The sequence below is a fragment of the Corylus avellana genome, chromosome 4 (assembly GCF_965113065.1).
Source record: "Corylus avellana chromosome 4, dhCorAvel1.hap1.2, whole genome shotgun sequence".
Classification (NCBI taxonomy): Eukaryota; Viridiplantae; Streptophyta; class Magnoliopsida; order Fagales; family Betulaceae; genus Corylus; species Corylus avellana.
The window spans coordinates 8,030,236-8,052,265 of record NC_142493.1 but is presented as its reverse complement, the minus strand read 5'-3'; positions in this window follow the sequence as shown (position 1 = coordinate 8,052,265).

The window sequence follows — 22,030 nt, the reverse complement described above, 5'->3', positions numbered from 1 at the left end:
AGCATACCTAACCATCTTATTATCGGCGTAGTCCATCACCTTTAGCAGCCTTTCTGTTTTTAGAAACCAATTTTCCGCAGCTTTTGCACCCGCATTTCCTTCAAAGGTAGGGGGTTGATGCCGACGAAACCTTTCAAAAATGCAACCTTGTTATCCTTTGCCAGTGGATCCTTTCCCGCGTCGAGCCTCATCTAGTAGGTTCACGACCAGCTTGCCAACGTTGTTATAGGGTTTAACTCATGGTTAATGATAGCAATTTTTTTTTCACTTCCGGAGTCGTTGAACTCGATGTTGCTATCTTGGTTATTGTGAGTCGGGGATGTCATTTCTTCACAATCGATAATATAACAACCATTAAACAATTTAGAGAAGAATCTTGTATTATCTAGTAGTGACTACAACGACTGACTCTACTTGGCCGGAATGTGGCTTCCCATTACCCCAAATTTAATTCATTATTATTGTTGTTATTATTATTATTATTATTATTATTATTGAAAAATCTGCAGAACCTTATTACCTTTGCTCTTATACCAAAATTGTAACATCCCCTGCCCGTTAAGGCTGAGTTTGCCACTTTTCTTCTTTTACAACAAAAGTTTTTGCAAAAATCTATAAGGTCTATTAGAGTACTTGATTTTAAAGGATATGATAAATGTATAAAACATTCTTCAATAGATTTTATTACAAGCGAAATTAGAAAACATGAAACTTTAGCTGCGGAATATCATATTATTATAATAACTTATATGAAAAGACTTTGAAAGTTAATAATTATTCCCACCCCCATTCGGGCCTCCTATTTCAGCATCCTTTCTACCTGAAAACAAGAAATAAAACTGAATGAGCCCAAAGGGGCCTAGGAAGTAAAGTCCACAAACATAAATAGTTTTACTCCTTGTCCTCAGTTTTGAAAAAAAATGTTTTCACAAATATATATACAACCAGCCATAATAATATATGTATGTACGATTGCATCTCCTGTAGAATATACATACTATTACATCTAGTAATAAATTATCGTTATAAATCATAATCATAATGCATCATTATAAATCATCATTGTAAATCATCATAGTATATCATCGATGAAATTATATTATCATTTTCTCATATTAGGGCCTATGTACACTGTTACCTCTGTGTAAGAGGGTTGCGGGTCCTTCTGACCATGGCACTGAACTGTGGTCTCAGCCATGCCCGACCGTCAATTAGCTCTTTCTTGGTGTACTTAACGGTCATGTTGATGGAATACCACCTTCTTGCATAGCCTCCTTCAGTGGTTTCGCCTCCATCCGAGTATCGATACAGAACTCCTCTCATCCTTACTTATCTTGGGGCAAAAAATACTCTCCTCCATATATGTGCCCTCATTTCATAAACATCTAACTCATTTCTTGTACTTTTCTTTGTACTTCTTTTGATGCATCTTAGGGCAACATGTAGGAGGGCTTATCATTATTCTTATTTCTTATAATCAACATCTTTTCACAAAAATTCTTTTTCTCAAATCTTTCATGCATGCCACATGACTTCATAATATGTAAATAAAAATGAATATTTACAAAATACATAAATTGCATGACATGATAACTTTAGAAGGGGTAGTGAATTTACTTACCTCTAGACTGAAGCTAAAAGTAGTTTGAAGGAATCTAGTTGCTCCAATCTGACTAACACCACTAGTATATCTTTTGAAACTAATTTCTCAAGTCCGTTCTCTCTCGTGTTCTTTCTTTCTTGCTGCGCTTTGTTTCGCCCTTTCTCTCTCTGCTCTGAGTAAACACTCTCAGAAAGAAGAAAGACGGAGTAGAAAGCGAAAGAAGGAAGAATATGTGGAAGAGAAGGGAGGGGAGTGGTGAAATTTGTGAAGGGGAAGAGTTTTATTTATAGGAAAAACCAAATACTATTCTACCTTCCATTTACAATTCTACCCTCATTTTACTATTCCACCTACCAACACTATTATACCTACCATTGACTATTCTACATTCCATTTACAATTCTACCCTCCTTATACCGATACTATTATACCTACCATTAACTATTCTACCTTCCTTTACTATTCTACCTACCAATACAATTCTTCTTACCATTTACTATCCTATTATTTCACCAATTACCATTATCTCATTATCACTCTTTGTAACACCATAAATTTCCAAAAATCATTGGCTAAAATGAATATTAAAATAACATTATCATCAAAATAATCTATTTAAATAACTTTGAAAATTCTGGGGCACCACATAAATATACACACATTTGACCATAGAGTTAACTTGTATAGTAAGCTCATGGTCGTTATCCTGCACGTACCGGTGTTCCATGTCATACGATACAATTAATCTTATCTGTTTTTTACACGCATGCTTTTACAAGTCTCATCATTTGATTATCTATTTAATCAACATACGTTTTCACAAAATAGAGTTCACAATAGTCCAAAATATATTTCATGAGAGTTGTAAATATGCATGTTTGGTATATATAAAGTAATCGTGCAATACAGGAACATAAATAACAAGTATCCATGTGCGTTTGTACTCACCTAGGTTGTAAGGCTTCTCCATAAAATCCTCTTGAAGCTCCACAACCTTGAATACTGAGAAAAGACTTATCATTAGTTCTAAACCTGAGCTAAAATGAGTCCTAGACTTATAAATGTCTAAAATAGAGTTCTTGCTTAGCCAGTGGACGTTCTGCCAAACAGAGCGAATGTTCGGGCTCGAAGCCAAACTTTCAGCCAAAAATGTGTGAACGTTCTCTGCTTGGCAGAAAACTCATTTTGAACCAAACAACCTTCTAATTAAAACATAAATTATATGAAAGCGTAATAGACAAAATTATCTATCCCATGAGTATATTGAAGTATATACAGACTTACACATAAGTATAGTTAACAACAAAAGATAAGGTTACAAAAGCGAGAAAGTTACAACAGAAGAGATAGAGATTAATCTTCTGCTTTATCATCTTGATTTGAGTGTCTAGTCTTCTTTTTCTTCTATGTGTCACTTGCCTTATCATCTTGATTTGAATGTCAAGTAATAGCCTTATCTTGATTCGAATGTTGAGGTGCTAGGATAGTATTGTTAACACTAATCACTCATAAGCAACTTCTAAGGACACAACAAGGTTCGTAATATATTCCTAGCCCAAAATAACATCTCCATACATAGTAAAATACATCCAACAAGAATTAAAGACTAACCCAAGCTTAAACCAAGATTAAGGGCAATAACATAACTAGAAGTTCAAAACTATCAACTATGTTGTGGTCACTGCTATGACAGTTCAACACATTACCGAATGTTTGGTACTTAGGGTCAAACATTCGGTGTACTATTACACATTGTTTTAGAGTTGCAGGCGTATGTTTGGACATTACCCAGTGGGTCAACATTGGTCAATGAATGTTCGGAGTGGTCCTTTGTTGAACGTATGCTGTACTATTTTGCCCAAGGGTTTCTTGGTTTAGGGCCTAATGTTCGGTACTTCCCAGTGAACGTTCGGTGGTGTGCATCCTGTCGAACGTTCGGTACTTCTCATTGAACGTTAGGTGTTGTGCTTCTTGTCGAACATTTAGTACTTCTCAGCAAATGTTCAGTACTTCTCAGTGAAAGTTCAGTCCCAGCGAATGTTTGGTGCTTTCCAGCGAACGTTCCCAGTTAACTTTTTTAGCAGTTTGACCGATTGTGCAATGTTCAGTAAAACAGCCATAACTTTTGCTGTAGGTCTCGGAATTGTGCATGCGACCCCATTCTGGGAAGCTCTTTTCGAGACAAATGTCATGATATCCATTCCAATGTCTTCTTGGGATCCAAAAATCTAAGGTTTCCCTCTTAAAACGGTGTTTCCAATGCTTTATTGTCCTTTTAGAATTAACCATTAAGCTTCACACCGTAATCGATCGCATACTCATTATCCTAATCATTACCATTCGGTAACGTTTGGTTCAACAGTAAATTCTTTAAGAAGTCCAAGGTCTTACACTTTACCAAATGAGAACCAACCCTAGCATCATAATTAGAGTGTACTTAACCCTAATTTATTTTTTGGGTATTACATAATATAAGCTTTCAACCGAATTTTTTTTTGAACGATATCTCTTTATTGATATAACAATCAAATTGGGCAAAATGTTCCCTCATCACAATGCTAAAGATACAATTTGGAATTTACACAACCCAAAAACTATCTATGATCCACACAATAGCCTCTTGGGGCTGTTATAGGACAATATAACAATAAAGACAATATATCTTTATTGATATAACAATCAAATTGGGCAAAATGCTCCCTTAGTACAATTTCAAAGATACAATTGGAATCTCCACAACCCAAACACTATCTATGACACATACAATAACTCCTCGAGCTATGACAAGACAATATTTCTAAATACACTGACCCCATTAGTTTCATATCTGCTGCAAATTTTGGCTAATCACGTCTTTAGCCACTGCCTGGTCATTGATTTATGGGCTTTTCCATCTTTGCTACAAGTGCATTTCCAAACGCAATTCCCCTTACTTCCTCTACCATAGTGACAATTCTTCTATATGCCTAAAAACTCTTTCCCATCGATCAATGATTTATTCCTAGAAAACAACCAGAAGAAAACAAAAGACAGACCGGAAACCCAATACTAATACTCTTAAGGATTCGAATAAACACTCTTAGAGCCGGTTTGGGATTATGTTTGAGGGGCCTAAAAGTGCTTTTAATACTCTAAAAGTCCGTTTGAGAAAAAAATTACTCGTTTGGTAAAAAAATTAAAAGCACTTTTAATGGTCCAAAAAGCTTAAAAATGGCCAAAAAATACTTTTGGCAAAATCTTAAAAATGAAGCTTTTGCTCAAAAGCTCTTTTTGACTTAAACGCACTATTTCTCAAACGCAATCCCGAAAAGGCTCTTAGAAAATGACTAAACCTTCACCCCATAAAGTGCTACTAAAATCAAATCTAGAGTGAAGACAAACAAACCCAAAAATGAAACACAAAGAAACAAAAAATAACATGAGAAAATAAACAAAACAAAACCCTCAAAATAGAAAACATTGGCGAATGGCAGGGCAGGAGGTGGCCAGTGGGGAGGCTCGTATCATGCTAGGTCTGGCGTAAGAAAGTAGATCTATCTTCGAAAGATTTTGAGTTGAGAACCTTGATAGATCTGGCTAGAGATACAATAGACATGGTGGAAAACCGGTGTTGACTATGGTGAGAGATTTGATTTATGGGATAGGGCCTCAAAATAGGCGGTTAATGCTTCCAATGAAGTGAAGCATGGCCTCAAAAGAGATAGATAGAAAGACCTCCAAAGAGGCGAGAAGGGGAGGGGACCTCCAAAGAGGCGAGAAGGGGAGAATTAAGAAGGGAGTAGAAGGGTGGGGGAGGAGGAGGGAGCTTTTGGTCCCTCCTCCCATGGCATCCCAGATCCCACTCCTCTCTTTGGCGGCTAGAGAGAACGACCTTTTAACCTACTCATACATTTTCTTTCTTCACTGTTTTATTGGCCAACCTATTATAATTTATTTTAGAATTAATGCATACAATACCTATATGGCTAGGCAATTAATGTAGTATGTTTAAAATTTTAAATTTGTCCTTCTATAGTTTTGGAGAGTAGTAAATTGTGAGAAAATAATTCCGTACATTAAAATTTTGAACTTAATGAAATCACATACAAGGAAAATTCTTGAAATAAACTCAAAAACATCTCACCACTTAATGCTATAATGACACTTAATGATAGAGCTAATTTGACGCTAATTAAAAGTAAAATAGTTTCTTTCTTCTTTCTATTCGACGTAAGAGAGTTAATTAGGGGTTTAAAGAGTTAATTAGGCATATTAAATGCCCATAAGATAAATTAAGCTAATTTAATGACCATTCAATTTTACTTAAATGACCGATTCAATGACAAAAAATTATGAGTTGAGATTAATAGAGAGAGTTAAGACACTTAATTCAAAAAAAAAAAAAAAAAGAAAAAGGGGGAAATCGGTTCAATGACATAAAATGATGGCTTTAGGATACGTGTCACAATTCTAACACCTTTTTGAAGAAAAATTCAGCTTATATATATATATATGATTACTGAATAACAACTTTTTTCATTACAAACAAAAATGACATACATAATTAATTGGGATTTATGGCATTATCCCCAACAATTTCCCACTTGCCCTCAATTCAAATTAGGCACATTTCCCTCTAAATGAGATTTGAAAATCTTTTTGAGGCAAGGTCTTAGTGAAAGGTGCCAAATTTTCAGCCAATAGAATATTTGCTACAACTACATCTCCCCGATATATTACCTCTCTAACGATATGATACTTGCGACTTCTCAAGTCACAACATGCTCACAGTATATGGTGGAGTTAGCAGTAGAATATTGTCATGCACTCCTCGGTTAAAGAAAAGATAGATAAGTCCAACAAAAATAAAGTGCCAAGGGAGACGGTAGAGAGGAAGAATCAATCGAATCGACGCCTGGAGGATCAGATGGAGACCCTGTGGGAACAAATAGAGGTCCTCACTAACCAAGTGAACAATATGGGTGGTCCTAACGTTCGTCACTGACAACCCACTCCATGTTTTGTGGATAGGGATGAAGTGGTTATCCTTAGTAGGGTGCAATCTCAATGGAGGAAGGCATGGATTGAAGCAGAGATTCCACGACAGGCCAACTTGACTGTTATTTGCGATCCTCAATTCTACCCACCAAATTTCTTCTTTCTATGATCAATCGTTTCATCTTTTAATGCTTAAGACTTCGAATCTTTTTTATTGGCAAATATCAATTAAAGTGAAAGGGCATGGCAGTTGCAAGAAAGATGAGTTAACATGACATTTTGGAGTTAGGCTCGCCCCATTTATATTTTTAGCTTCTTAAGCTCTAGCTGTGTTGTGGAAAACTCAATGGCAAACTCCAACATTTGGAAATAAAAAACTTAAGCTCTAGTATTTTTATTTCAACGTAAAATGTTTTCTAGTAAAATATTTTAAGGAAAATGATTTCAACCAAAAATATTTTGGCGTTTGGCTAGTATGGAAAATCAGTGATGGCAATCACGAACAGTGGCGACCTCTAGTGGTTGGCACCGCTTTGAGTCCGAACAAGAAGGGCGATTAAGCTTACAAAACCCTAGTTGCGTTTGAACTCTCACTTATTGTGTGCAAATGCCATCGCATCATAATAGTAGTTTTCTATTTAAAGGCTTGCTTATTCTCTCTCGAGTCTTATCTCTTAGAGCATTCACATCCGACTCAACAACTTTTTGGCTAAATTTAGCCAAGGAAAACCACCTTTATCTATTTTAGCTAGCCACTTTTTAAAGCACCAACATTCGACTCAGCATTTTAACTTTACACTCATTTAAATATTCTTTCTCTATCATTTAAATATTATTTCTCTATTCTTTCTTTATTCAATTAATTCAAATAAAATGTTAATCAAAGATGCCACCTTTAATCATTTTGCTTTTACTTTCCCGAGAACCAAACAGAGCACTGCAAGACAAACATAATCAGAAAAATGTGAGCTCTATACTTTACGATCAAGAGGGTCAGTGACCCCAACACAAAATCTAGCCTTAGAAATCAACAACAACCCAATACAGACTCTTACACAAAAACTCTGGTTCATGCAACCCATTTCCTCAGCAGCAAAATCCTAGCTTTCTCTCCTCTTAGAATTGTTTTCCAGAATGAACCATCAAATCCTCGAAATATCAAAACCCAAAGCAAACAATAAACAAACTTTCCAAAAGAATCACTACTAAAAAAAAAATACCCACGACAGATAGATGAACTCGGGAATAGAAAGAAGGAGAAGAAGGAGGCGTGTGAAGAGAAAAAGGAAGAAAGTGATAAAATAGTTTTTTATTAGAGGATAGAAAAATGAAAGAATTTTTTATTAATATATGAGAAATGTTGAGGAGCTACAGTGCTCAACAAACTTGCTGAGCACTGTAGCTCCTCAACATTTTGATGAGCCCATTGCTGAGCCGGCTTTTAGCATTTTGGCTCAACAAAATAGCCTTTTGGCTATTTTGTTAAGCCCACTGTGAATGCTCTTAGGCACAAGAAATTTAGAGAAACTCTAAGAAAGTTTGTGAGAGATCGGGTCCAAGGTCTTTGTGTGATACAACACAAGTTACTTGAAGAAGGTACTTCAAGAAGATCATCATGTGGATCGCTTGAAGGGTTGAAGAAACCAATAACGTGTTATGACTACATCGCAGAGTAAAATATTGTGATTGCACAATGGGGTAACGTGTTGGGACTACAAAACCAAAGTCTACAGGTTGGGATCGGTAAGGATTTAGTTAGATGAAGATCGGCCAACATATCTACAGTTTTTGTGGATTTATGACTTGATTGTTTGATTTTCCATTTCTCTTGCTTGTGTGTTTCGGATTTGGGTTTGTTGGTTGCATCGCTCATGTTTTGCCGGTAAAAATGTGATCCAATGAGTAATTGGGAAGGTTTGTGAGTGTGTATTTAAAAGATTGTTCACTTTCTCACATGATATTGTTTGATTTGCTATTTGAGGTACACATAACTTGTTCGTTAAAGTGCCTTTAAGGAGTTGTTGTACATTTTTTGGGGTTAAAATTGTTTTGGGTTCAAATATTCATGCTTTATAATGCCTTGTGGCCATTTGAAAGCAATGTGTGAGCACCTATGCATGAGTTTTGACATGAGTATTCTCTAAACTAAATAAACTTGGTTTGTGCGGTTTTGAAATTATTGGCAGTGCTTTTTCATGTGGAGTTTCATAGCATTAATGAGTTATGACCTTGTGTGCTTGGTGTGTATGATCATGCACTTCATTCCATTCATCTTATAGATTGTGTGGGTTGAGTTCCACGGTTTGTGAGAATAGGTTCAAGGTTTGAGTCTTAGTTTGGTTTCAACTGTCACTCACTTGGTCATTAAAGGTGCATTGCATGTGCTTGGATTATTGATTTGGGTGCAATTTGTATGGTTGGATGGTTGGATGGTTTATTTCATGTGTGCAGGATATGTTTGTCTTAGCATTAGTTTTAGCCTCCAAAACAGAGAGTTATGCTCTTAAAGAAAAGATGATAGAGCTCTCCATAGTGGTTGAGCATGGAGTTCTAAGGTCTGACTTAATGGTTGAACCATTTAGGTTTATTTTGGAGGATTTGACTTAAGTTTTATACTTATAACTACATCACATCTGTTGTAAAGAAATTTAAGGGCCTAGATTTAACCAACTCAAATGTTGTCGTTTTTTACAAAACCTTATTGATTCAAAAAACTACCTTCAACACAAATTCCAACAAAACTCATTTCAAATTTTTAAAAACCACACCAAACCCATGACACAAGACGCCAAAATTAGCATAAGAAACTGCAATTGAGATTGGAAGAGAAAGATTTGAACCCACGAGCACCATGTTTTTGAGTAAACAACAATTGAGTTCTCAGCCACAATCTTCATCGCGCTCTCCTCAAGCCAGACCCAAACGAGAAAGCTATAGCTTTAGTCGAAATGGCTTAAATGGGTCTGTATGTTCTTGAGCTGTTGTTACTAAGGCTTGAGCTTGAGCTACTTCTGAGGCTGAGAGTGTTGTTGAAAAGAACAAAGCAAGCGAGGACTTGGTGATGGGAGAGAAAGTGTGAGGAGAATTTACAAAGAGAGAAGTGAAATTGGTGAGATTAGATCTGACTGCCATTGTGTTCTTATTGGATACTTGAGGGGCCCAGGAAGATTATTGGCCAAAATTGAACTTCAAAAGAGAAGTTGATATTTTCTATACTGAAGAGGGATAAGTTTTGCTTGTGTACACATAAGGTTTTGATAATGTAGAGTTGGATGATGATCATTCCATAGCTTTACCTTTTGGAGGACTCATAACAATGATTCTCAAGCTCAAGCTTTAACACATTGTAGCAATTGAACCAACTGAAATTTTTGAAGGATGTTTTGGTAAGGATACGGTAATGAAGTCAAATTCTCAGCTTCACTAGTTTCATCCTCAAGATGAGCTAGTCACACTAGTTAAACATGATCTTAGAGCATCTTTTTCCTCCTCTTTAGTGGCCTCTATTACTGATATCATGAGTCAACTGACCATCATGACAAAGTTACTCACAAGTCAAGGGTTGAGTTTTGAAGAAATTAAAAGGAAGCTTGGGCAAATAAAGACAAACTTCGACCAAGTCAAGCTGCATGTCAGGACCACTCTTTGCACCATACTCCCAGAGGAGGAATGAGATCAAGTGCCCTCATAAAATTGCAATTCATTAGTTATTTGGATTCTCGTTTTATTCAATTTTTTATGGTGGTGGAACGTGCGTGATACATAATGAAATGTTTTGATATGCGTGTCTCTCTCTTAGTATGCTTATCTTATTGCTTGTGTTGGTGTTATAACCCATTGTTCAAGCGAGTTATGATCTACTCATGGCTTCATATATTAGGATCAAGTCTTGAGAGAATAGATTGTAACTCGCATGTGTCTGTAAAGTTTTTGTCATTGAATGGCAAAAGGTAGAGTTTGTAAAGATTTTTAGATTGGCTTATTTGGTGTCCAAAACAATATTTTATGTTTTGGAGATAAAACATAGCTTGTACAAAACAATATAAGGGTTGCAGAAACCGCTGAAAGAAGACAAGTATAAAGCTGGGTGTTGGGACAAGAAGAAGAAAAGTTTGGACAACACACTATGAAGGGCATTCCAGAAAGTTGTAGTTACAAGAAGAGTCCAAATAGTTGAGCAAATAGGCGCCCTTGGGTTTCATGGGTGTCCAAACAAGAGGAGTTACAGAAACATCCTGTTGGCAGGGATGTCTAGACAACACTATGGACAATGGGGATTTGGAAGGGGCAAGTTTGAACGAGAGTGATTTGAGTCTAAACAGGCAGGGCGATTAGGGTTATAAAACCCTAGTTCCGTTTGGATGATCACTTATGGTGTCTGGGCACCGTTGCCGCAAAATAAATGTTTTTCTAATTAAATTATTGCTTATTCTCTATAAAGTCTTATTGTAGTGACCCAAATAATTAACTAAGCTTAGGTAGCTTAGTTAGGAGGTTAATTTGGGTTTTGGGTTACTAAGGACAGTTAGAAGGGCATTTTGAGAATTTTGGATTTTCTGACTGGACGTACACTCCTGTCTTTAGTAGAGGACGTACGCTAGGGTTGCCGGACGTACAATCTTGTTTTTATTGCAAACGTATGCATGGGGACCTTTGTACATACGCTGACAATAGTACGCCGTACTCTACAAATAGTATACGGACGTACGCTCCTATAGTACTAGACATACTCTATTTTTTGGTTGACCTCTAGTTAATACCTGAGCGTACATTACAGCCTTTAGACCGCTGTGTAAATAGTACTAGACATACGCCCTCGTAGTACCGGATGTTCGCTACTTTTCACAAGAGCTGGTAGCGCCCTCTACTATAAATACCCCCTACTCCCTTACTCTCACAACGCCTATTCTTGCCCCCAGGCTCCCATAAACCCCGGTGTGAGTGCCTTTGTGAGTTTTGCGAGTTCTTGGAGAAGGATAGGTGATTCTTGGAGGTTTTGCTTCAAGGAGGTAATATCCTTAAACCTAGCTCGTTTCTTAGCTGTTATGTTGTTTAATTGCTAGCTTAGGTATTGATTTTGACTTTCGAACTAGGTTATGCTTCAATCTTGGCGGTTTAGTAGTTATCTTGATTTATTGTGTTTTGTATTGCATGGAGGTGTTGTTTTGAGATAGGAGGTCCTAGGAAGACTTTTAGTAGCCTTAGAAATCGATTTAGGAGGATAGGAGGACGGTTGAACCAAATGAAGTTCTACCTGAAACTCTCTGAGCAAACTTACGGCCACAAGATCGGACGTACAAGCCTTCTAGGCGGACGTACGGTCACGGACCCGAACGTACGGTCAGAAGTGTTCTAGGGAACGCTACTTTAGCCAGTCGTCCGATAGCCTCTATTTTCATATTCTAAGTTCGTTTTAGTTGGAATTAGAATTGATGATAGGTCTTTTCTTAGTATTCAAGGTTATGGAGCCTCAAAGGGGATTTTATAGAGAAACCTTATGACCCAGGTGAGTATAAACTCACATGGATGCTTGTTGTTACTTTTCCGCATTGTACGTCAATTTTATATATATATATATTTTGCAACTCTCATGAAATACATTTGGAACTACTGTGAACTCTCTTTTGTGAAAACGTATGTTGATTACTAAGATAACAATGAGGCCTGTAAAACTATGGATGTAAAAGACTGATAAGACCAATTGCATTGTATGACATGGTACACCGGTATGTGAGGGATAATAGCCATGGGCATACTATACAGGTTACTTTTATAGTCAAATGTGTATGTGTGTTGGCTTTGGATCCAATAGTTTCGTGACCAATGTGCTATCATTCCCTAATAGGTGGTTATTACAAGACGGACATCATTAGTGGTGTAGACCACCCGAGGTCGGACTTGGTCATGCCACTAATGTTATGCATGGTAGCTTACAATATCCAAGGCACCGGTGTTGTATTACAGGTCCTTCGGGACAGCGCCAACCCTGTTGAGAAAGGGTGATATTTCGGGTAGACCATACAATTGAACTATTACTGTTACTCTATATCATATGCATATACTATATCTATATCACATTCATGATAAACTGTCATCTCATGTTGTATGTGCTTTATAAACAACTGAGTTCACCATATAATGACGGGTACGTCATTGATGTGGTATTTTTGTGTCCAAAAATATCAATTATAAAAATTACCACTCGCAATAGGATGAATATTTGTAGGATACGGCTATAGAGAGGGTGTCGAAGCTCAAGGAGTGCAGGGTTTTATTATCAAAATTCGAAAGATTAAAATTAACTTAATTAAAAAGAGAATTGATTTGATTTTCTTTAAAACTAAAATGCATGAAAATAAAAGAGATTTAAAATAAGAGAGAGAGTGTAGGGTATTGACTTCACCTCTATCCGCACAACAATGGCTAATCATAATTAATCCCAGAAATTCATTCTATGCATGTTATAAATAAACAAGAAACTACCTTATTAAAGAATAAGCATAATCTATCTTAGATTGGCACAGATCGTCCACCTAACCACTAAGATGCAGTACGACCCATCTTCCCTAGGTATAAATTATCAAATTCTTTAACATGATACATATAATCATTGAATAAGTCTAACCCATCTTCGGTTGGCACGGATTGTCTACCTAAATTACACTAAACTAGGGTGTAGTACAATCCGTCTTCCCTAGGCATGGCCTATCAAATCCTATTGATCATATGTCAATTAAACCCATTGTATAACCATCATTCTGATAATCACAGAAAACAAGAATGATTTGAGATCAATAAAAGTAAAATACTTTCTAAGACAAGAGAAGACTTTCACAAATATTGATTTTGGAATTTAAGAACAATTGCATTTAATATGAAGAACAGAAATCAATTGTAGCAATCCTCATAGTTATACAATCAACATGCATAAATTGAAAATCTAGAAATTAAATACAATCAAACCATTGTACTTAGATAGGGTTACATCAACACCCCATGAAGGGGTTTAGCCGTTCATGATCTTCTAATCTCCAAAGACAAATTTCTGATTTCTAGCTCTAGGAAGCAGTGTGTCCCTTTTTTCTCAATGCTTAGAGATTTATTTATAGGGATTATGAGAACCCTAAAAGCTATAGAAATCCCAGAAAAATCGTAATTCAGTTTTCCAGTCGGATTGGGAGACCTAGAAAAACCTTCCTCATTAATTTCGGACTCAATTTTGCCTCTGCCGCGCGTCTGCGCTCGAGCGCACTGTAGCTGCACTCGAGCGTACCGTAGCTACAGTAACGTGCTACATTAACTTTGCTACAGTAACTCCACTGCAGTAAAATTGCTACAGTACCGCTACAGTAAATTTCTACAGTGAATTGCTACAGTAAACTGCATTTTGAGCCCAAAATCAATGATTTTCTTGTATCTTTATTAAAAACATGAAAACACAAAAACAAAACAAAATCAAACAAATAACAATGCTAAGGAATTAACATATACAAATTAAGGGGCTTGAATGTGTAACATTCGGCGCTTATCAGTCATGTGCATTTATACTCACTACGTCGTCATACTTACCCTTGTATTATTTCAATTTTTTCTCCATATGTACAACTATGTTGTTATAGATAGTTTAGCAGAAGATCGATACCGCGAAGCATCCGGTTATCTTGAAAGATTCGACCCGGGAGATGCTTGAGGACTTATTACAAGCTTAGGCTGGTACTTATGGTAACTAGTGCTTCTGAGTTATGCTGTAGATTTAGAGCTTTGATATATGCTTGTATATTAAGGTATAGCATAGATCCCTTGTAATGATAAAGTGTATAGTATGATTTCAGCTACTTTAATGTTCCTCAGTAGACACTCTGGTTGTAATGATTAATGCTTTGTTTAGTATCCTCTATTTTGAAGAGTAGAGGTCTCTGAGTCTTGTTCCGCGAGGGATGAGGCTGGGAGTCGAACCGTGGAATTATTTACAAGTTAATTAATTTTCGGGGTGTTACAGTTGGTATCAGAGTAGTTGCTCTTCGGACCATAGGAATTGATCTGTTAAGTATTATGTCTTGATTTATCAGAGCTTTTGGCTTAGCGGACTCTAGGAACTGATCTATTAGGTGCTAGGAGATGGTCTACTAGATCATATGATTGATTTAACATATACTAGGGACACAGAGTTTTGATACCTATGATCTCGAGCATATTAGACTTGAGGATTTTAGGAATTCGATGTGGTATTGAAGTCAGGATTATGACCGCTTTGATGGTGCAACTTTGAAGATTAGGAATGATCTGCACAAAGATAGTTACATAAAGTCTTAAGCTTAGATCTACATTAGGACTTTGGATAAGGTGGTAGTAGTCTAGGCCCTTAGTAAGGATAGGTTTGCAATTAGGTTTGACGTTTTAAGTGAGATGCGACGTGACGCGTTGAAGTAAGAGCTGATGATCGTTGTGACTACCAAGATACGACCCATTGGGAGCAACGATGGTTAGGGACCATCCCAGCTTGATGAAAAGACAAGGAACGTTCAGGACGACACTCAAGCATTGTAAACTGTGGCAAGTCTTCTGGTGGAAGCTTTGGTCAATGTATGAGGACAAGGGACTCCAAGTGGAATCAATGGTTGCTCTTTCAAGGAGTTTTGTAAGCATCATTTCCCGATGTTTAAAGGGAACCTGAACTCTAGAGAAGCGAGGGATTGGCTTACGAACTTAGAGGAACTGCTACGAGTTATGGATTGCACTGAGGAGCAAAGAGTCAAGTACACAGCCTACAAGTTCTCTAGAGAAGCAAGGCGATGGTGGTATGCTAAAAGGAACTCGCTAGTGATGGAATTAGGAAGCGAGGAGACTATTACATGGACCCGATCAAGGAAGAGTTCTATTTGGAGTACACATGGAGCTCGAGGAGGATGACACCCCAAGAGTCGCGGTTTGGCAAGAAACAGAGTTGTTGGTGCCATAGGTGTGGCAAGCTGCATTTTTAGAAATGCAGATCAAGGAAGAATTTGTGCTATGGATGCGGCAAGTTGGGGCACTTCGTTCGAAACTGCAATCAGGCCAAAAGGAATGGTATTGGTCTCCTTGGAAGGAAACGATGGCAGGACATGGGATAAGTGTAACCACTAGGATTGTTTAAAGCATGCAAGGTCGTTTTGTTTTGGAGTTAGGGGCTGAGTTCCTAGATGTATACTCAGGCATCAACCAATTGTATTTTATTTTGTACTTGCATTTGATTTGGGGTTTTGGACCTAAAAGTGTAACATTGACTAAGAGTTTTGTTAATGCATGATGCTTGTTACACTATGATTGATGTGTTGATAATACGCTTCATGATTTTGTTAATTATCCCTTTATAAGGATGTTAAGGCTTGATATTTTTGAACTTGGATTCTAGTATGTTGGTAAAGGGCAGTTGGTGAATCTTGTACCTTTGGATCTTGTATATATGAGCTAAGAGATTCTAGGGGATCTTTCTTACCTTGATGGACTAAGGAGCTATCGAGTACAGTTGCTTGTTGAGGCAAAGGACGTGGCTAGAGTTAATCTAAGGATTATGATCGCAAGATCATCCTGGCAAGGCTAACATAGTAGTTGGCGCATTAAGTAGGAAGTTGACGGTAGAGCTTGCAGCACTTGGAATTTTTCAATCCTAGTTGGTTATGGAATTCGCTAGAATGAGAGTAGAAGTGGTAGATGAGGGTGCACCTGCACGCTTGTCGAACTTAGTAGTTGACTCAGAATTGCTTGCGAGGATTAAGGTCGCTCAATTGGAGGATCCTGAGTGCACCAAGATCAAGCAGTTGCTAAGGCACTAGGGTTTTGCCTTTAGGATGATGGGCTTCTCACCCATTCAAATAAGTATGTGTCGGAAGACGAAGAACTAAGAAAGGAGATCATGAGCATGACTCATCATTCTCCGTATACAGTACATCCCGAAAGTACCAAGATGTACAAGGATGAGAAAAAGGACAGAATTGAAGTTTAGTACCAATTTCCACTCACAGATGGATGGTCAATCGGAGCAGACTAACCAAATCCTGGAGGACATGTCATGGGCTTTGTGTTGGACTTCAAAGGTAGTTGGATGTAATACCTACCTTTGATCGAGTTCGCTACAGGCGACTATTGGAATGCCGCCTTACGAAGCACTTTATGGACATAAGTGTCAGTTGCCCTTGTACTGGGACAACATTAGTAAGAGGCAGACGTTGAGGCCTGAAATGATTCAAGATACTCGTGACAAAGTGACACAGGATAACTTCATCCTAGAGTCGGCAGAAGAGCTATGCTGATAACAAGAGACGACCTTCGAAATTCGAAGTAGGAGATCGTGTGTTCCTTAAGATATCATCGATGAGGGTAGTGATGTGATTTGGAAAGAAAGTTGAGATTGGCATACAGGGTTGCCTTACCCTAGACTTGGATGGAACACATAATGTTTCTCATGTCTCGGTATTAAGAAAGTATATCGCTAATCTAGACTTAGTGATGGAGTACGAACCTTTGAAGATCTAGGAAGGATTGATGTACACCGAGGAGCTAGTGAGGATCATGGATCGAAAGAAGCAAGTGCTATGCACCAAGAAAATTCTTATCGTTAGGGTACTGTGGCGTAATCATGGTGTCAAGAAAGTATCATAGTGAGAAGTGAAGTAGGACATGCGGAACCGTTATCCACATTTTTTTGATTGTGTATGACTCTTTCTTGAGATTGTACTTGGACAGTATACCTATTCCTGCTTTGGTTAAATGGATAGTCGAGTAAGGAAGAGTTTGTTTTCCTCTATAGGGTCATGGCACAGATAACCACCGATTCGGACTATATGTGGAATTACTTGACTTGGGTGTCAAGATTGACGAGGACTAGTACGGTGTAGGAAACACTAAGTACGATGTCTTTCATGTTTTTACATTGAGGTTCAAGGATTTTATTCGTATGGTTAATTTCTTTTGGATTGTATGCCTATTCGTTATGGTTATGGGTAACCGTTATATTTGGATTATCTAAGAGTAGTTGATTAAGATAAGTTTGCTTCCGACTAGGAAGTATGGCTTCATGTCAAAGATACCCACTAGCTCGACTCCATGTGAAGCTACTCATTTTGGTCGTGAAGTTTGACGATGGTCGATATAGTGTGGGTAACATCAACTGCAACAACCTTGGGGACTTGCAAGTGGATTTGCAACAACTTTTGAGGATGCCGACGTGGATCACCTTTTATTGGATGAAGGAGCTTAGTGATAGAAGAACAGATGGGATAAGATTTTTCCAAGGATGAAGCTGAGCATGAACCTTATAAGACTACGGACGTTAAGGTGATGTTACTGTTCCTTCTTGTGTTTTGGGGCTATGAAATTTCAAGGACGAAATTTTTATAAGGAGGGGAGAATGTAATGACCTAAATAATTAACTAAGCTTAGGTAGCTTAGTTAGGAGGTTAATTTGGGTTTTGGGTCATTGAGGACATCTAGAATAGTTAGTTAGGAGGTTAATTTGGGTTTTGGGTCACTAAGGACAGTTAGAAGGGCATTTTGAGAGTTTTGGACTTTTTGATCGGACGTACGCCCATTAGTACCAAACGTATGCTCTTGTTGTTAGTAAAGGACGTACACTATGGTTGCCTAACGTATGCTCCTGTTTTTAGTGCGGACGTATGCATGGGGACCACCGTACGTACATTGACAATAGTACACCATACGCTGTAAATAGTACACAGACATACGCTCCTATAGTACTGGTCGTACTCTACTTTTTAGTTGATCGCTAGTTAATACCTCGATGTACGCTACAGTCTTTGGACCACTGTGTAAACAGTACTGGATGTCCGTTACTTTTCAGAAGAGTTGGTAGCGCCCTCTGTTATAAATATCCCCTTTTCCCTTACTCTCACATGCCCATTCTCGCCCTCAGGCTCCCAAAAACCCCTGTGTGAGTGCCTTTGTGAGTTTTGTTAGTTCTTGGAGAAGGAGAGGTGATTCGTGGAGGTTTCACTTCAAGGAGGTAATATCCTTAAACCTAGCTCGTTTCTTAGCTGTTATCTTGTTTAATTGCTAGCTTTGTTGCTGGTTTTGAGTTTCTAGCTAGGTTATGCTTTAATCTTGGCGGTTTAGTAGTTATCTTGATTTACCGTGTTTTGTATTGCATGGAGGTGTTGTTTTGAGATAGGAGGCCCTAGGACGGTTGAACCAAATGAGGTTTTACCTGAAACTCTCTAAGCAGATGTTCGACCACAAGACAGGACGTACAAGCCTTTTGGGCGGACGTATGGTCACAGACCCGGACGTACAGTCAAAAGTCTTCCAGGGAACGTCACTTTGGCAAGTCGTCTGATAGCCTTCGTTTTAGTTGGAATTAGAACTGATGATAGGTCTTTTCTCAGTATTCGAGGTTATGGAGCCTTAAGGAAATTTTACGGAGGAACCTTACGACCCAAGTGAGTACAAACTCACATGAATGCTTCTTGTTACTTTTCCGTATTGCACGTCTATTTTATATATATCAAACATGCATATTTTGCAACTCTTATGAAATATATTTTGGAACTACTGTGAACTCTCTTTTGTAAAACCATGTGTTGATTAATAAGATAAGGATGATGCCTATAAAACTATGCATGTAAAAGACTGATAAGACTAATTGCATGGTATGACATGGTACACCGGTATATGCGGGATAACAGCCATGGGCTTACTATACAAGTTAACTTTATGGTCAAATGTGTGTGTGTGTGGGTTTTGGATCCAATGGTTTCATGACCAAGGCGCAACCATTCCCTAAGGGGTGGTCACTACAGGATGGACATCATTATTGGTGTTGTCCACCCGAGGCCGAACTCAGTCGTGCTACTAATATTATGTACGGTAACTTATAATATTTAGGGCACTGATGTTGTATTGCAGGTCCCTCGGGACAGCACTAACCCTGATGAGAAGGGGTAATATCTCTGGTAGACCATATGGTTGAACTATTACTGTTACTCTATATCATATGCATATACTATATCTAGATCTATATCACATCCATGATAAACTGTCATCTCATGTTGCATGTGCTTTATAAACATTTGAGTTCACCATATAATGACGGGTACATCATGTGCATTTATGCTCACTAAGTCGTCGGACTTATTGCCAGCTTAGGCGAGTACTTATGGTAACTAGTACTTTTGAGTTATAGTGTAGACCTAGAGCTTTGATATATGCTTGTATATTAAGGTATAGTATAGATCCTTTGTAATGATGATGTGTATAGTATGATTTTAGCTACTTTGATGTTTCTTGGTAGACACTCTGGTTGTAATGATTAATGTTTATAGAATCTTGATGTTTCCGCTGTTTAATATCCTCTGTTTTGAGGAGTAGATGTCCCTGAGTCTTGTTCTGCTAGGGATAAGGTTAAGAGATGAACCGTTGAATTAAGCACAAGTTAATTAATTTCAGGGGCATTACACTTATGTCTTAGGAACATGAAATTTATAACAACTCCAAGTTTGTAAGAGATTGAGTTCAAGACCTTGGTGTGAATTGTCAAGAGTCTCTAGAAGATTATCGTTTGGATCGCTTGAAGGATTGAAGAAGCCAACAACGTGTTGTGACTGCACAACGGATCAGTACAGTGTTGTGATTGCACAATAGGGTAATGTGCTAAGATTGTACAACCAAAGTCTACCAGTGAGGATCAATAAGGATTCAATTAGGTGAAGATCAATAAACATGGGACATGTTGGAGTAGAGACTGCGTGAACATCATGTCATCCTACAACAATGTATGGTAAAGAAATTGGGATTGTAAGTTTACATATGGGTTGTAGCTAGTTCTTCATTATTAGTGGAATTTTGGGTTTGGCTGCCCCGAATAGTTTTTTCCATTGGTGCAAGGGTTTTCCTCTTTTTCAACAAAAATATTTTGTTGTGATTTGTTGATAAATTCTTTTGATATTGTTGGCATGATGAACTAACCCTGCAAGTTTATATCTTATCTCATAAACCGTTGTTGTTGTTGTTATTTATTCCACTACGTGTTGGGGTTGTTGTTGGGTATATAGCTACAACTCCAGTTGTTCCGGGATTTCACCAACGACCTCTGGTGAACTATGGTGTTTGATGGCAGTAGACAGCGAAGGATAGTGACTTCTAGCAAAGGTGGAGAATGAACTATGATAGAGAAAGGGCATGCGAGAAGGGGAAGATCTACGAAAGTTTAAAAAAAAAAAAAAAAAAAAAAAGGAAAAAAGAATTTAAGTAACTCAAAAGAGGTTGTCTTGGTCAACCGAAAATATTTGTAGTATTCAAGATTTTTGGTTGTACTAAACATCAGAAAACAGAAAAAACCTTTTCCAAAAAAATGTTTATGCAGAAACAAACCGCACCATAAAAATAAATCAAATAAATTTAAAACGTTAAAATTTATGAAATACTAGACGCACTATAATATAATAATGACAATCAAATTATTTCTGACGGACAAGTGACGGTCGCAAGGGGGTAGGGTTGTTTAGATTGACCGTGTATCGCTCACCAGCTGCCACCCTTAGTCACCGCACCGCCACTAACAACTGGAGTCCGGTAGGCAGTACATTATTCCCCTACTAACGTCAGTTCCATCAGTAGGCAAAACAGAAAACTTGAAGTCCGCTTTTGAACCGAACCAAACCGAACAGAAAACCTGAATTATTTCCCTACCTATGTCTGAAACTCATATTCTCTCTCAGTCCTTCTTAGGACATCATGAGTGAGTTTTAAACATTTTTTTTAAAAAAATGATACATAATTGTTATGTCCTAACTTTCATTTACAGCCCTAGCTAACCCTTTCACATCTATTAATTAAAAGCTCAGCAAACAAGGCAAGCGACGCTTCGATCTCTGCTGCGAGTTTACATTTTTTTAAGAAGAAAAAGTCATGAAATGAAAGCAATTTGCAGGGATTGAGTAATTGAGCACTGCACCATGTGTACCCAAAAAGTGGTCCCAATTACAACGGCTTAGAAAAAAACAAAAAAAAAGTGGTCCCAAAAGATTAATTGTCTATCAATTTGTTTTTCGATTATTGTATTCTACTGCAACAACAGAATAAACACATTCAGCTATATATGAATATTATCAGAGCTAGGATTCACAACAAAATTGAAAATAAGTTTTTGAATGATTCTTAGATGTTATATATTGAAAGTGAATTGCTTTATTTATTTATTTATTTTTTAATCTAATCAAAGCGGGAGAGGGGGAAAATGGGATATAAAAGAACATTTAGTTCTATTTTGATACATGCACGAATGAATTGAAAATTAAAATATGTTAAGAAAAAATTATCATATAGTGTCTTTTCTTTTGCTTATATTTTCTTAACACAGAATGGTTTCTAATTCTATTATGCATACATTGGTTTAAAGTTCAATATTAATATATTTATTATTCAAGCTTTGGCCCCTCACTCATTCTTGTTTTAGCCCTA